General features: G+C 38.8%; 1 protein-coding gene across 4 annotated transcripts in view; it reads left to right on the forward strand.

The window, feature by feature from the left end:
- Positions 1-17698, forward strand: part of drp2 (dystrophin related protein 2) — a 123166-nt gene that overhangs the window by 7961 nt on the left and 97507 nt on the right. The window contains exon 1 of one of the 4 annotated variants that reach the window (XM_072270545.1): positions 528-617. The exons of 2 other annotated variants lie outside the window; for them this stretch is intronic. The gene's annotated coding sequence lies outside the window, so the exon portion shown is untranslated. Of the gene's footprint in view, positions 1-527; positions 618-15615; positions 15663-17698 lie in introns of those variants that run through there. One more of the 4 variants, XM_072270547.1, reaches the window with a different exon arrangement.

The following is a 17698-nucleotide window of genomic DNA, read 5'->3' on the forward strand; positions in this document are numbered from 1 at the left end:
ATTCAGTAGCATCAGTGGGGCGATTAACAAAGTTAATAGTTCAAATTAATAACCCTTTATGGACTTCAAACATTATCTCTGTTTATCTTTCCACAAATGAGAATCTCCAGCAGTTTTTGAATTTTTTTAATACTCCAGATTTCTGGCATCTTCAGTTCTCTGCTTTTCAACATCTTTTAAAAGCCATCTTAATTTGACATTCGGATCTTTGCACTTTGGCAGATAACCTGGATCCATAGGAGAAATACCGCCTGAGTCATTTGCCAACAACAGGAGAGGAAGTATGTTGGAAAGTTGTGGATGGAATTTTTAGAATAATTGAACACGAAATGAGGAAAACAATCAGGGATCTCTGAGCCAAAAATGTAAATGTCCTGTTTATGTTTTCTCTCTCATAGCCAAGCTGAATGTCCCTTATTCATTCTTAAATCATGTTTGCTGAGTGGTAGAGTTCTGATTTTAGGAGTCAACTGGTAATTGCTGGGACCTCAGTTTGTTTATTCTTTGTAAAAGCAGAGTCTGCTGTTGAAAGTTGGACTTGTAAAGCTGGATCCTTTTTTTTAAGTTGCTCAGTCATTTGTATGAGTTTTGTCAACCCTGTGGGAAAAGATGTGCAGGTAAGGAAGTTTATTTTATTTTAATCTTTTGTTTTATTGCTTTAATATTCTTATATTAGTCTTTTAGATTTTTTTTTGCTTTTAAATATACTTGTTTTTAATCTATTTCTCAAGTACATTTAAACTGTTCAAAATGGAGCAGTCAAGAGTCATCAGTGAGCTCTGGCAATGGGTCCTCAGTCACCAAGCCCAGTATTCCTTCATTTGTTTCTTTAGTGATACAGCTCGGAGCTGGCCATTCCAGCTTTTCAAGCCACACCACCCCAGCAACCCCACAACCCCCGATGTTACCCTAACCTAATCGTGGGACAATTTACAATGACCAACTAAACTACCCGGTACGCCTTTGGACTTTGGGAGGAAACCAGAGCACCAGGGGGAAACACATGCCTTCCACGGGGAGGACTCCTTACAGGCGGCGCCAGAATTGAACTCTGATGTCTCGAGCTGTGATAACGTCACGCTAACCACTACATGTGGACAGTCAGTTCATTCCTCCTTCTACATCCAGAAGACATAAGTCCAAATGGACAAGGATGGACAGCAGTTATGGTCAGAGGCTTGGGAAGTACACAGTCTGGTCTAGTTAGAGTGTAGTCAACCCAAATGATGTCCAGAAATGATGATCAATATTCTACGAAATCGCATGTTTAATGCTTGCAACAGCGGACAAAGTTTATTTTCACATTCTGTTTATCTAAAGCAAGATGTACTCACTTTTGCGGATGTACAGTACTTCAGCTTGATCCTAAACAATCTGCACCCACATCAAATCAGACACTCCTCTACCCAAACTCTCATTCCCAGCACTGCAGCCAACCCTGCACGATCCGTGGTTTTGTTTCAGACTTCTCTTAGATCCTGCTCAATGATCCCAGACGAGTAAAATCAGCTATGTTCGGAAACTATTTTCAGAATGAACTATGTGCATACAGTGTAAGAATGAAAGGTTAAAAGAAGAACAAACAATAGATACAGGAATAAGTATTCCACAGAGCACAGTGATTCATGCACTGCTGGAACTGTGGATGAGTCAGTTGAAGTTGGTTACAGCTTGGACTTCTCCATAGGTTTTGTATGTTGGTTCAATATACTGAAATACACCAAGACTAAGAAAAGAAGGACTCAGTTTGGGAGATTGTCTTGTTCATCAGATAATTCCTCCCTTTTTGCTGTCAGTTTGAGATCTAATGGTTGTTTCCATTAAATGTGCATGATAATCCATATGATTATTCATGCCAAATAGTCACCCTCTTTACTTCTGAGGTGTAAATACCAGAGTCGCAAACATAGCAAGGACAGAATCATTTCTTGTTGCTATTTAGAAGATCTGAGTGTCAGGATTTTATTTCGTTTGTTTATCCATTGAGGAAATTTATATAATGTCACTAAGTACATTTCCTGAATGGAGTAAATGTACTTACTGGGGTACTATAAATTTACTCTTGCATAAATCCAATTTATTAGCTGGGTGTCTGGTTTATTTAACAGGGTGTTTGGACCAATCAATGCCATGTGCACAATGCAAAATATATTACCATTTATCATGAAATAATGGTGAAAGATGTCAGATCAAACAATATGAAGGAAGAAAAAATGATACATTACTGTCATTTCAAGATTGAACACTTCAATTGACAAATGAGCCTCATTTCCTAGGACTGTATTTCAGTCACAGAATATCCTATCAGAGAATAACCTAACTGTATGAATGAAAGCTATGTTTTAATATTTTAAACCTCACGTTGAGTGACAAACTTTCCTTATATAATTCAGCAGAACTGTTCTAGGACTGTATCCAAAATGCTAGTCAAAACTGCCTGAGATATGCAAAATTGCATTAATTAAAACGAATTTTAAAACTTAAAACACAAGAGATTCTGCAGATGCAGGAAATCCAAAGTAACACAAACATGTCAGGCAGCCACATGGAGAGGAATGAAGGGTCAATGTTTCAGATCTCAGCCCAAAATGTCGACTTTTTATTTCTCTCCATAGATGCTACTTGATCTGATGAGTTCCTCCAGCATTTTGTGCGTGTTAATATTAAAATTTTCATGTACTGGTCCAACCTATAATGATATTTATAAAATGTTGAATCTGAAATATTGTACTAGAAAATAATTAGAATGTGTACCCCATATACACGAAAACTACTCGCTCAATTTTCTTTACAATTTTAATTCGGAGTCAAAAATATTCATTTTGCTTTTGTAGATCTTAACTTGAATTCTGAAGATTTTAGAACAGTGGGCACAGAAATAAATGTGTATGTTATCTAATAATGTAAGTGTTGTGGAATGTACTGGAATAAGCATACACAATTATTCAAATAGTTAATCAAGTCTGTGTTGCTTACATTGAGGTGAATATTTGGATTTGTTGAGGACAGTGTGCAGAGTGAATGAGAGAAGACTGACTACTCTGTGCCCCAGACAAATGATTCTGGCTCATTTTGTAGTTGCACTGGGTTCAGTGTTGACCTTACAGTAGTCAGATTGAAAAACAATGTAACAAGACCAACTCTTAAAATATGGAACAACTTGGCAAAACTTCTGAAAAGCCACGATCCAAAACTTTTTGCCAGCAGCTTGCCTTTTCATGTCAATTCCTGAATCTATTTTTAAATAATTCCCAGAGCCTTCAAATTAGCTGCGGTACAAGACACTTGACTTGCCCTAGGGTGCCATCGGTGGGGGGGGACAGATGGACATTTCTGCAGATCTTTCGCATTATCTACCACAGGGGGATGTTCATCTCCAGATGAGTTTTGGAGCTCTGTAAAAGGGTTGGTGTACGGGGAACAAGAAGATCAGCACTTACTTACATCAGTGCTCAGCTGGAAATTTTTCAAGGTGGCCTTGTTCCAAGTAATGATGTTCTGCACTGTTGCACCAGTGGTGGATAACATTTAACTTTAGGGAAATTGTAGCCTCAGCAAAATACAGGGGAATCATGGTTGTGCTTGTCGAGGTGCAAGAACAAATAGGTGATTCAAATAAATAGCATTTGATATTATCAGAGCAAAATCTTTTTAAAAGTGTGACTATTTAAAAGGATAACTTTATGTATGATTCATGGTCATTTTGATCTCCTCTTCATCAAGTGATAAGTAGAGAAAAGCCACACTTAATAGTACAGCCACTCCATCTCAGAATGCCTGCAGGTCCACTATTAAAGCAGACCAACTTTTTCCAGATAACCTGCTTAACATCAGTCACGAAGTGAGTGAGCCTAGGCTTCCTTGATGAGACGACTAACAATTAGTCTGTGTTTGCCTCGTCTCACACCAAGCAAACCTTTGCTCACTTCATGACTAATGCCAAACAGATTATCTGGGAAAATGTTAGTCTCATATTGCAGTCCTGTAGGCATGCTGAGACTGCGCTTAATTCTCTGATACATGGTGATGCACATGCACATCCACAGCTATTAGTAATACTTTAGAAATTTGTTACGTTGAGAACAAGAGATAACTTTTATAATTTTGGCCACATTGTTGAACATTCCAATGAGAGAAAATCCATTTATCATTGAGTTGATAAAATTACATTTTTGCTTCAAGATGAGTTTACATTAGCAGGAGATAGACAAAGTTAACTTAAATTATTATGAGTTATAAGCAATATTTACTTCAGTGCTTCTTAATGCAGATTAGAGACACATTTCAGATTGAATCAATGTGGCATTGGTATTTTTCTAGTGATGTAGGGCATAGTATAAATAAGGAAATTAGAAACCCTTGCCAAGTAGTAATAGAGGAATTTTAATCTTTATATAATCGCAGAAATTAAATTAGCACTAATAATGTGCAGGACTAACTCGTGAAATGGATTTCTAGTTCAGAAATGGAATGCAATCTGTTTTGCATCTAGTACTGTGCAACGAGAGTTAATTAATAACCTTCTTGTTAAGGGTCACTGAGGGAAGAGTGATATCATTGTACCTTAAATTTTCCAGCAGAAGTAGTTGAGACAGGTTCGATGTTGTCACTTAAAGTTAAATTGGATAGATATAGGGACAGGAAAGGAATGGAGGATTATGGGCTGAGTGCAGGTCAGTGGGACTAGGTGAGAGTAAGAGTTCGGCACGGACTAGAAGGGCCGAGATGGCCTGTTTCCATGCTGAAATTGTTATATGGTTATATGGTTAAATTCAAAAGTAATGTTTCAATTTGAAAGCAGGATTTTCAATCTGAACAAGCAGAACTACGGAGGCATGAGAAGCGGGATAGTGAAGTGGGCTGGGACTAGCAACGGCTAACATTTGAAGAAATAATACACAATTTACAACAAACATGCAGTCCTTTAAGGCACAAAGGCTCAACAGAAGAAATTTAAGCATGCATTACTAAAGGAATTTAACATAGTATTGAATCTAAGGAAAGGTTTCATAAATCTGCTAGAAAAAACAGGAAGGGGGTGTTTTAGATTCAACACAGGAAACCCAAGAAAGCAATAAAGAAAGAGAAAACAAATTATGAGTAAACTAGCATGAACTATAAAAACAGACTGTGAGATATTCTCTAGCTACATAGAAAGGAAAATTTCTAATGAATATTTGTGACAGAAAGAGAAAGAATTTATAATTGGAAATATGGGAATTGCAGAGGAATTAAATAAATATTTCATATCTTCGTGAAGGAAGACACGAAAAAACTCCCAGAAATGCTGGAGAACTAAGGATACACCAAAAATGAGAATGTAGATATAGATACTTTATTGATCCCAAAGGAAATTACAGTGTCATAGCAACATTACAAGTTCACGGGTATACGATAGTAAAAGAGAAATAAGAAGGATAAATAAAAAATAAGTTACCTCAAACAGTCTAACAAGAGGGGGTCATCACTTCCCTGGCAATAGGTTGACTCATTATAGAGCTTTATGGCCAAGGGTAAGAATGACCTCATATAGTGCTCTTTGGAGTAGTGCAGTTGCCTTCATCTATTACTGAAAGTGTTCCCCTGTTCAACCACAGAGGCATGCAGAGAGTGAGAAACATTGTCCAGAATTGCCAGGATTTTCCAGAGGGTCATTTGTTCTGCCACAGCCTCCAGTGTGTCTAGTTTGACTCCTATAACAAAGCCAGCCTTTCTAATCAATTTATTGAGCCTGTTGGCATCACCCATATTGATGTAAAAGAGATCAGTATTAGTGGAAAAAAAACCTACCAGAGAATTCAAAGAGCACAAAAGCTGCTAAATTCCAATGACTTGATGATCTACTTCCTCGTGTCTTGAAAGGGATGACAACGCAATTAAAGAATGCTCTGGCTATCAAGTTACAAAATTCTCTAGATTCTAGGATTGTTATTGCCGATCAGAGAGCGTCAAATGTGACCCAGTTTTTAAGAAAAGACAAAGAGAGAGCACAAGGAACTGCAGACATTGTAGCTTGACATTGGTAACTGGAAACGTTCTGGAACTTACAATGAAAGATATAATATCAAGACATTTAGAACATCATTATTGTTTGGCAACAATAAAGTATAAAGTATAATACTTTGAGCAGAGCCATTGTGGATTTAGGAAAATGAAAACATTGATTAATTGATTAATCTTTTGGTAGTCATTGAGGATGTATCCAAAATAAGTGGAAATGACCATTTGGATGTTTAGAAGGCTTTTGATTCGATCCCACAAAGGAAGTTGGAGTACACTGAATTGGTGGTAACATACTGGTATGGATTGAGAGTTAGTTAACAGATAGAAACTAGAAACTAGAAAGTACAAGTAAATAGATCCTTCTCTGAATGCTGTGCAACATCTTCCAATGAATTAAATAAAAAATCAGGCTGTGACTGCTGGAGAAACTACAGAGATTGGTGCTTAGTCCCCAAATGTTCACAATTGGTGCTTAGTCCTTAAATGTTCGCAATTTGTCTCATATCCCCAAGTTTGTTGATGACACAAAACTAAATGAGGATTTGAGGAGTAATGAGAAAGCAAAGAGGCTTTGGGTGACATCAACAAGTTAAAAGAGTGGGTCACAGCATGGTAGATATAGTTAAGTGGGGAAAATGTGAAGTTATCTATTTGACAGGAAAAAGGAAATTCTGTGTAGTTTTTAAATATAGAAATCTACAGCACATTACAGGCCCTTCGGCCCACAATGTTGTGCCAACCATGTAACCTACCCTAGAAACTGCCTAGAATTTCCCTACCGCATAGCCCTCTACTTTTCTAAGCTCTACCTATCTAAGAGTCTCCTAAAAGACCCTGTTGCATTCCACACACCCACCACTTTCCGTGCGAAAAACTTAACTCTGACATCCCCCTTGTACCTACGTATTTCCTGGCATTTTAAAACTATGCCCCCTTGTGTTAGCCATTTCAGCCCTGGGAAAAAGCCTCTGGCTATCCACACGATCAATGCCACTCAAAGAGTAAGAGACTGAGAAATGTTAGTATTCAAGGGGAACTGGGCCATAACTTATTGAAAGCTAACATCTGCTGAGCAGGCAATTCAGAAGGTCAATAGTCTGTTGGTCTTAACTCAAGAGGATTTGAATACATATGTAAACCTATATTACTACAATTATAATATATGAGACCACATCGTGTATATAATTTTGGTCTCCTTACCATAGATAGATCAAGGATAGATCTGCTATAGAATAAGTGCAATGAAGATTTTCCACTACTGGCATGGCAGGTCTGTCTTTAGGGAAGAGATTGAGAAGTCTGGGCCTCAATACTCTTGGGCGTAGAAGAACAAAAAATGAATATTGAAATATACTGAATTCTTGGAGGGCTTATTACGAAAGGTATTGTAGCCCCCTGGTAAGCCTCAGTCTCGCTCAGCTTGCTTTCGTCTGGGGGAGCAGCCTTCGGCCCCACCAAACTGGGTAATCAAGTTTGTGTGGATGCTGTGTGATGTACCCCACCACGCCAAATAACAGACAATACACCATAGGCGATTAAATGATTACACTTTATAGATCTTACTGGAACTATGTAATTAATAGAGATAAAATATAAAAAGAAAGTAAAAGGCGCCAAATTTATCAAAGTTCAACCACTTCGTGCACAACAGTTGGAGTCTTCTTTCCACCATTTGATCCCGTCCGACCTCCTCAACCCGCCGCCTGGGACCAACCATGGTGGTCGACCAGACGCTCCACACGAGTCTGTCTTCGTCTCCTCTCCTCGCCGAACACCTTGGGGCTCGGACTCCCACTCGGGGTCCGTCCCACTGCCCAGCTTACAGCATTGCGTTTCCTCTCTCTGTCCCCATCGCCTTCAGCCCCAAAGCCCGCGAAAAACAGTAGCTTAAAGACACACAAGAAAGAATAACATCTATCCCAATTGGTCGTTCGCTCTCTTATCAATAATATAACCCAAACAAGCAGAGAGAGAGAGGACTCCTTACATCGCAGTTTTTATTACAGAAAAGCCATTTTTATTATAACATAACAAAGAAGCCATTTTGTTAGCCTTCGCAGTAACATAAAAGAAGAAACCCCTTACAGTATTAAGAAAAGATTTCTTCTAGCTGAGCAATCTAGAACTGGATGCCACAGCCAAAATAAAGGGTAGGCTGTTTAGGTCTGAAACAAGAATTTATTCACACAGGACATGATGAATCTTTGGAATGCTGTACCCAGGAAGATTGCAGAGGTCCTTTTTTCATTTATTGCATTCCAAATAGAGGTCTATTGATTTCAGGGTACAAGAAGAATAAAGGGAAGAAGGAATAGGGCAGGAAAGTTGTCAACTAGTTCTCATCAACAGAACTGCTGAAGAGGTAGTCAACAGGATCAAACTTCTGAGCATCCATATCATCAAAAACCATTCCTGGTCCCTCCATACTGATGAAGTGATCAATTCAGCTCATCAATGTATGCACTTTCTTAGGTGTCTGAGAAGAGTTGGCTTGTCTATGAAGATTCTTTTGAACTTCTACAGATGTGCTTCGAAAAGTATCCCACTGATATGACAATTGCTCTGCCCTGCATCGTTGGAACCTGCAGAGAGTGGTAAATACTGCTCTGTCCATCACAGGCTCATCAGATCCTTCGACTCAGTTCATTTTCACAGGGCATTTCATCAGGACGGCTAACAGTATCATCAAGATGCCTGCCATCCAAGACCATTCCTTTTTCATTCATCCATATAGTATACATACTTTGATAATAAATGTACCTTGAACTTTGAACTTATATCCTAGGAGAAAATAAAGGAGTTTGAAAGCCCAGGCAACAGTTCAAAAATAGCTCCTTCCCCAGTGCAATCAAAAATACAAACCAATTAACTCTTTTCACACCCCCTTTCCAGTGGTGCTGCCGCATTCTTCAACCCTTAGTTCTTCTGTCACGTTAGCATTTCTTTCTGCATGACTTTAGTTTGCATTACTGTCCTCTGCACCAGTTTATTGTTCTGCACACATTACTGTATTTACTGTAGTACTTATTATTCCCATGTATCTTATTTACACTGTGAGCTTCATGCAGGCATTAAATTTCATTGTATATGGAATTTGTATCTAAAACCTACAAAGTCTGCTGAATATAGAGCACCTAGAACAGATGGGGTAATATTATAGAATCTTCAATGAGAGAGGTTTCTTGCATGCATCATATTTTAAGAGCTCAATAAATATATGAATTATTTCTAGGTAGTGGAATGTGGTTATTATAATCCTGTTATGAAAAACAGGAATAAGTGGAGGGGAAATTGCTTAGGAATATTTTACAAGATCTTGTCAAGGACCACCATAAGGAACTAACAGCATGTTTTAGAAGCCTCATAAATCTACTAGATTTTTCAGAGAAGATAACTAAATTACCAGACAGTAATGTACAAAATTTATTTAGATTTTCTACAAGCAGTTCTGCTCTTGAGATCTGTAAGCCAAAGGCAGTTTAGCTCACTGAATTAAAAATTGCTGTGACCACATAAAATAAGGTTACTGATTTTTCCAGTATTTAAGCAATAGCTTAAGGAATCATAGTGAAGATGTCATTTTCCAACCCTGCTTTTTTTGTGGGCAGAAACTTCATCCAATTACACCTTGTGCCTGATGTTATAATCTTTCATTTAGTCTGCTGGAAGAAGCTTCTCACCATTCAGAGATAATGCTGCCATATGCAGCCATCAGGTCAAATTTCCCAACAGGGATATTTCCAAAAAAACATACCCCTACTGACTTGAACGCAGCTAATTTTAGGTTGGTTCAAAAACGACAGATATTTACTGCCAAAAGTGGAAAAGGACAAGATGTTGAATGTCAAAGAAAGACTCCAAGTAACATAAACACATTACTAAATACTGCAAATGCTCAGACATCTATGTGGAGGGTATTGAATTATAAATCGAAATAGATCATTTTAAACTGGAACCTTACATTTGGACTATCTTATGTGATCATAATGCCCCATATCTTCACATATAAATACCAGAATCAGAATCAAATGTATTATTCCTGACACATGTGAAATTTTATGTTTGTGACAGCAGTACAGTGCAAAGACATAAAAATCTGCAACATACATAAATAAATAAATAATGCAATAAAAAGGAATAATGAGGTGGTATTAATGGACTGTTCAGAAAGCTGATGGCAGAGGAGCAGATGCATTCCTGAATGCATCTCCTATAGATGGCAGTAACAAGAAATGGGCATGTCCTGGGTGGTGAAGGTCCATAGTGATGGATGCTAACTTCCTGAGGCATCGCCTCGTGAAGATGTCCTCGACGGTGGAGAGGGTTGTGCCCATGCTGGAGATGGCAGAGTCTGTAATCCTCTGCAGCTTCTTGCGATTCTGCACATTGGAGGCTACACACCAGGCTGTGAATCAGTTAGTTAGAATGCTCTCCACAGTATATCTATAGGAATTTGTCAAGAGGCTTTGGTGACATACCAAATCTCCCAAACTCCCAATGAAGTAGGGTCACTAATGACTGCGTCAGCGTGCTGGGCCCAGGATAGGTTCAGATACAATCAAGAAAGAGGTTTTGGGACTTTGAATCTTTTGGTTATAAATATTAGCTAATGTAATTGATTCAACTAAGGAACATTAGATAACCTGGCTTCAAGGACGGGTGGAAATGAAAAGGAATACAGATCTCAATAACTTCTCCCAATGTAGCAGTACTAACCTAGTGCACATGAGTACACACATTGCAATGCAAAACCAGCTTATTTTAATACTTTTTAACATTCCAGTTACCTAGAATATGATATTCTGCGAGTCCCTGAAGCTTAGGGCTTGGATCAATATACATGTACAGCAAGGAATTAGAAAAACTGATGCAATAATGGTCTTTGTTTCAAGAGATATCGAATATTAAAAGGGAGTTTAGATATAGCATACAGATTTTTCCTCTGTGATTAAGAAAAAAATACTTGCACTGGACGTAGAGCTGAGTAGGCTCCATCAGATTGATTCATGGGGTGAAAGGGTTGGCATAAGAAGAAAGGTTGAGTAGTTCACGTTAGTCTGTTAGATTCCATCACTCCAAGTCTAGCCTTGTTCCCAAAAGGCACATTCCCCTCTGTACAAAGAGCAAGTACAACATTAGTAGTCTGGTTCTTCCTGTTTGATTATCATTTGTCTTTTTTTAATAAATATTGACATGTACTTGATGCAAAATAAGTCTTATCACAAATGGCAGTGCTCCAACTATTGACAGACTGATGGAACAAGCTGTGAAGGTATTCTGTGCCAGGGATTTGAGTGTTGTCGATGACAGATGGTTCACTGCAGGACTGAACAAATTATCAATTATTCCTGTGCTTCCAGAAGCTCTTTATAAATTCGGTTCACTTTGCATGATCTCCATACCCCGCTGTCCAAACACAGGAATATAATAGGGAAATAGAATGCTGGCCATATTTTACCTGTGAAGATAAATGAGTACTGTTAATTGTCAGTTTTTTTGTGCATTCCTTTTTCAAAATATGGGCGTCTCCAGCAAGGCCAGTGTTTACTTGACATCCCTTATGGCCTTTAGAAGACAGTGAGCTACCTTCTTGAACAACTGTGGTCCTTCTGGTAAAAGTGCTCTCATAATACTCTTAATTGGGCAGTTCCGTGATTTTGGCCCAATGACAAGGAAAAAATTGCAGTGTACTTCCAAGTCTTGATTGTGTGCAAACTGGAGAGGAACATAAAGCTGTTGGTATTCTTACCCTTTCCATCTTGACGGTAGAGGTCTTGGATATAGGAGAGGTTTTTGAAGTAGCCTAGTGAAAGGCTGCAATATATTTTGCAGATGCATCATACTGTGCCCACTTGTGTTAGTAATGGAGGGAAAGAATACTTAGGGAGTAGGAACTGCAGTTCATGCAGTTCAATTCGTCCTGGTTGGTGTTGAGTTACCAGAAGTACACTGCACCCAAATAGGTTGCTTTGTCAAGTTATGACTTAAAAAATATAGCAGAAGTTTATGTCACAGGCTTATGTCTCAGCAAGATCTAGAAAAACTTGCCCATGCATTTATTTTAGTAGGTTTGACTACTGTAATGGTGTTTTCACAGGTCTCTGTAAATAGTCCCTCAGACAGCTGCAGCTCATTCAGAACAGTGCTGCTAAAGTCCTCACTAAGACTAAGAAAGTAGAACTTATCACTCCAGTTCTCAGATCACTACACTGGCTTCCTGTCCATTTGGTGATTGGCTTTAAAATATTTCTACTGGTTTATAAAACACTGAATGGTCTAGGGCCTAAATACATCTCCGATCTCCTGTTGCATCATGAACCTTCCCGAGCTCTCAGGTCATCTGGGGCAGGTCTGCTTACCGTCCACAGGGTCAAAACTAAACATGGTGAAGCAGTTTTTAGTTACTATGTCCCACATATCTGGAATAACTTTTCAGAAGATCTGAAGTCTGCCCCAACTTTAAGCTCTTTTAAATCGAGGCTTTAAACTTTTCTTTTCACTGCAACTTTTAATTGGAATCTCCTGCACTGTAGCTTTTATTTATCATATCCACTTTTGGTGTGATTTTATATATTGTCTGAATTTTGATGTTTTATTTTTATATCCTGTTCTATGTAAAGCACTTTGAACTACCTTGTGTTTGAAATGTGCTATACAAATAAACTTGCTTGCTTATGCTTTGACTCACCAAATCTTTTTGTAATATTGTTTGCATTTCCTTTAAGTTTGATAATCATCCTTAACCTCCAGTTAGCTACAGATTGTGTACCTTCACCACAGCCTTTCTTTCTCATATGTACTGAGATTTACAAAGTACTGAGTCTTTGCCACCTTACCTATTTACCTATCTTGTTGGTCTACTTAGAAACTCCGAACTCATGCTATTATAATTGCCCTTATTTACATTCAGGACACTAATTTCATACCCAGATTGTCCTCTCTCAAACTGATTTTGAAATTCTACCATGCTATGGTCTCTCTGTTCTTGGGGATCCTTTACTATGTGAGTATTAATTAATCTTGTCTTATTGCACAATGCAAAATACAAATTGTTTATTCACTGATTGGTCCCTCAATAGATTGTTCTAAGAAACAGTGTCGAATATCCTATAGGAACTTATCCTCAAGCCTACTGTTGCAAATTTAATTTATTCAGTCTATACAATAATTAAAACAGGCATGATTATTGCAATCCATTTCTTATAAAGCCCATTATTTCATGATTTACTGTATAGTTATTGGAAGGGAGCCATTAAACTACTCCCATCAGCAACATCTCATTCTTGTTACTTCCTATTTCTGACCAAACCAACTCTACATCTTGATTTTCAGAACCAGTATCATTCCTCAGCATTGTTATGATCTGATCCTTTGTTAACAGAGTTAACACACCACCTATCATCTGCCTAATGCCAAATATATCTGAATATTTAGTTCCCAACTTTGATCTTTTAAAATCCATAGTTCATACCCACTACCTTCTTTCTGTGCACACATCTTGCTCCCCAGATTACCCTTGAATTTCTCCCACTGACCATAAGCCTGTGTTCTCTCATTTTAGACTCATCACTCCAGCCTTCTCTATGCCACGTACCCCTACCATTAACCAAAGAGTCCATTGATCCCAGATTGGGAACCACTGTCCAAGAGTAAAGGGTTTTGACTAGCTTATCTGCACTGCTCGTAATTTAATTAACATATTACCCTGCAATCAGTCTCTGTAATGGCTCTTTGCTCTTTCCCATTCATTTCTGTTGGCCTATTACCTCATTTGTTAAAAATGATGCATACATCCAGGTAAAAAGAATTTCATTTCGTTTTATCAGTTCCCCTTAGTCTGACTCTGCTTGCCAGTGCACACTTAACTTTATACATTCTGAACCTTTCTGATATGTTCTGGTTATCGTTATCCCTGTCATTATCCTGCACTATGATCTTTCCCTTTGTTTTTCTAAATAGTCTTTCACCTGAATCCCTATTTCTTATTTTTAGCCTTGTTTTCCTCCATTTCCTTCTATTTGCCGAATTACTTTAATCCTTCCCTACGGTATAGGACACTCCACCTTGAGGATATTGATCTTGTTCCTGCTGATGTGCAGCTCACCTTGGTTGTGGTGCTCCCCCTCCCTCAGACATGGTACAATTCCTCAAGTTTCTAAAGCCATCCCTTTTATATTATTTCTTCAGCAAGTCATTCACCTGCCCCACCTTAATATTTCTGTATCAACTAGCATCACATATTGGTATTTAACTTCTTTCCTGGCTCCATAAAGTCTGCTGACAGGATCTCATCACTCTCTCTACCTTTTTGTTGGTGTAGACACGGGCAATGGCATCTCCCTCTTCACCTCTGTCTATTTCGATGCTCTGCAGCTCTTCAGTGACATACTTAGCCTCTGCTCATGTTTCTAAACTATTGGCACCTATGTTCCTGCTATTTTACTGAACATTCTAGGTCACTCTTCTTGCTATTTATAAACTTCTGAGACCTCTATTCCCTCTTCTCTTAAACTCCTAGAGCCCCTGTTTCCATTTTACTTTTAACTCCCAGCCTCTGGTCCATTTTAGTTCGGCTTCCAGGTTCTCTGTTCCTGTTAGAATTAGTAGCTAATATCCATATCTTTTGAGATTTTAAGCACTCATAGGTCTTCCTAAGACCCAGGATATCATCTGCTACAACTGAAATTACAGGTGAAATGACTTCATTTTGTAACTCCCAAGAAAAAATGACGGAAGTAATTATTTGCTATGGTTATCTACAGAGCCGTGGCAGACCACCAAAATACAAGAACAGACAATAAAATAACTTCAAGTGACAAACAAGAGCAAATGTGAAGCTTAGAATTAAGATTTCAATTCCATTCACTCTCCAATCTTCACCATCGGTTTTGATTCATTTTAACCCTTGATCCGTTGCATTCACAAGATCACATTAATTGGAAATGAAAAAAGACCTTTCAACTTAATTCTTTACTCACTTTTACAATACATATATCCATAGATCTTTAATTCAATAAATGACTGCTCCTTTTCTCTTTGATACAATCAGAGATCTATGTATATAAATATATCTAAGTGAAAACAGTAACTTTGCATTCTGTGTTATTAACCAAGGGCATACCACTCTCTGGTTTACCTTCTTAGGATCTATCATGTTCCAAATAAGCTCAATCAGTTTGACATCCCATTGTTGGGCCCATTAATGCCTTTTTTTCTTGACAAATTACACATGAAAGCTACTTTATGAATATTAAATTGAAATAGCAATCATATCTAGCTCAATTAGTTGTAATCAAGTAAAGGAGCAGGGAATAGCATAAATTGTAATGAAAGTGTTGACTTGAATACTCTAGATTCTTTTCAGCAGCCAGTATGTTGATATTGTGGCTGAAAAATCTATTTATACAGATCCCAATGGCAACCACACAACATGTGTTTTAGCACATGAATTGGTTTACACAATGTCATACCACTACCTTTAATATTCACTTCCCCCGCTTTTCAGCAGATTGGAGGGCCATTACCACCGACTGCAGTGCCTACGAAGTGCAACGAAAAATGGTGAACTCCAGTTTCTAGGCAACTACATACATTCCACATTTCTGTATGATGCAGTTTCTAGAATCAGCTGTTACAATCTTATGATTGTTAAACAACAGGTACTAATTTCCCAAAGTTTCCATGAGTATAAGTTATGGTTGATTTGATATTGAAATGAATCAGTTTACTAAACCATTCTCACACAAGGGCCGGCTGGTGGCACAATGACATCAGTGCCAGACTCTGGAATGGAGGTTCCCGGGTTCGAACCCAGTTGGGGCCGCTCCCAAGTATGCTTTCCATCCGTGTCGAGATCGCAACTCGACCTCATAAAATAACGGGAAAAATACTACGAAATGTCTGTGTGAGGAGTGACATGCCACACGGTCTCTTTCTCTCTCGCTCCTCGCCTTGTAAAGGCATGAAAAAAGACATCGCCCCGCCAACATCGCACACACACACACATACACACACACACACACACAGACGCACACACACACACACACACACACACACACACACACACACGCACAGACGCACACACATGTACGCACATGCCAAAAAAAAACATTCTCACATACCTATTTGAGTGGAATTTATGACATGATCTTATGCACCCATACATTCTGCTCTTGATTTAGAAACATAGAAACATCGAAAATAGGTGCAGGAGTAGGCCATTCGGCCCTTCGAGCCTGCACCTCCATTCAGTACTATCATGGCTGATCATCCAACTCAGAACCCTATAGCTGTCTTTTCTCCATACCCCCGATCCTTTTAGCCACAAGGGCCTTATCTAACTCCCTCTTAAATATAGCCAATGAACTGGCCTCAACTGTTTCCTATGGCTGAGAATTCCACAGATTCACCACTCTCTGTGTGAAGAAGTTTTTCCTCATCTCAGTCCTAAAAGGCTTCCCCTTTATCCTCAAACTGTGACCCCTCGTTCTAGACTTCCCCAACATTGGGAACAATCTTCCTGCATCTAGCCTGTCCAATCCCTTTAGGATTTTATATGTTTCAATCAGATCCCCCCTCAATCTTCTAAATTCCAGAGAGTATAAGCCTAGTCGATCCAGTCTTTCACCATATGAAAGTCCTGCCATTCCAGGAATCAATCTGGTGAACCTTCTTTGTACTCCCTCTATGGCAAGAATGTCTTTCCTCAGATTAGGGGACCAAAACTGCACACAAAACTCCAGGTGTGGTCTCACCAAGGCCTTGTACAACTGCAGTAGTACCTCCCTGCTCCTGTACTCGAATCCTCTTGCTATGAATGCCAGTATACCATTCGCCTTTTTCACCGCCTGCTGTACCTGCATGCCGGCTTTCAATGACTGGTGTATAATGACACCCAGGTCTCATTGCACCTCCCCTTTTCCTAATCAGCCACCATTCAGATAATAATCTGTTTCCCTGTTCTTGCCACCAAAGTGGATAACCTCACATTTATCCACATTAAATTGCATCTGCCATGAATTTGCCCACTCACCTAACCTATCCAAGTCACCCTGCATCCTCCTCACAGCTAACACTGCTGCCCAGCTTCGTGTCATCTGCAAACTTGGAGATGCTGCATTTAATTCCCTCATCTAAGTCATTAATATATATTGTAAACAACTGGGGTCCCAACACTGAGCCTTGCGGTACCCCACTAGTCACTGCTGCCATTCTGAAAAGGTCCCGTTTATTCCCACTCTTTGCTTCCTGTCTGCCAAACAATTCTCCATCCACATCAATAACCATACCCCCAATACCGTGTGCTTTAAGTTTGCGCACTAATCTCCTGTGTGGGACCTTGTCAAAAACCTTTTGAAAATCCAAATATACCACATCCACTGGATCTCCCCTATCCACTCTACTAGTTACATCCTCAAAAAATTCTATGAGATTCGTCAGACATGATTTTCCTTTCACAAATCCATGCTGACTTTGTCCGATGATTTCACCGCTTTCCAAATGTGCTGTTATCACATCTTTGATAACTGACTTCAGCAGTTTCCCCACCACCGATGTCAGGCTTACCGGTCTATAATTCCCTGGTTTCTTTCTCTCTTGGTGAATTTGAGATTCACCAAGTCTAAACTAAACTGATATTAAGTAACAGATAAACTGTATTATCAAATTGGTTAAACTCTTCCCTCAGAGATCAACT

The sequence above is a fragment of the Mobula birostris genome, chromosome 10 (genome assembly GCF_030028105.1).
Source record: "Mobula birostris isolate sMobBir1 chromosome 10, sMobBir1.hap1, whole genome shotgun sequence".
In the NCBI taxonomy this organism is placed as follows: domain Eukaryota; kingdom Metazoa; phylum Chordata; class Chondrichthyes; order Myliobatiformes; family Myliobatidae; genus Mobula; species Mobula birostris.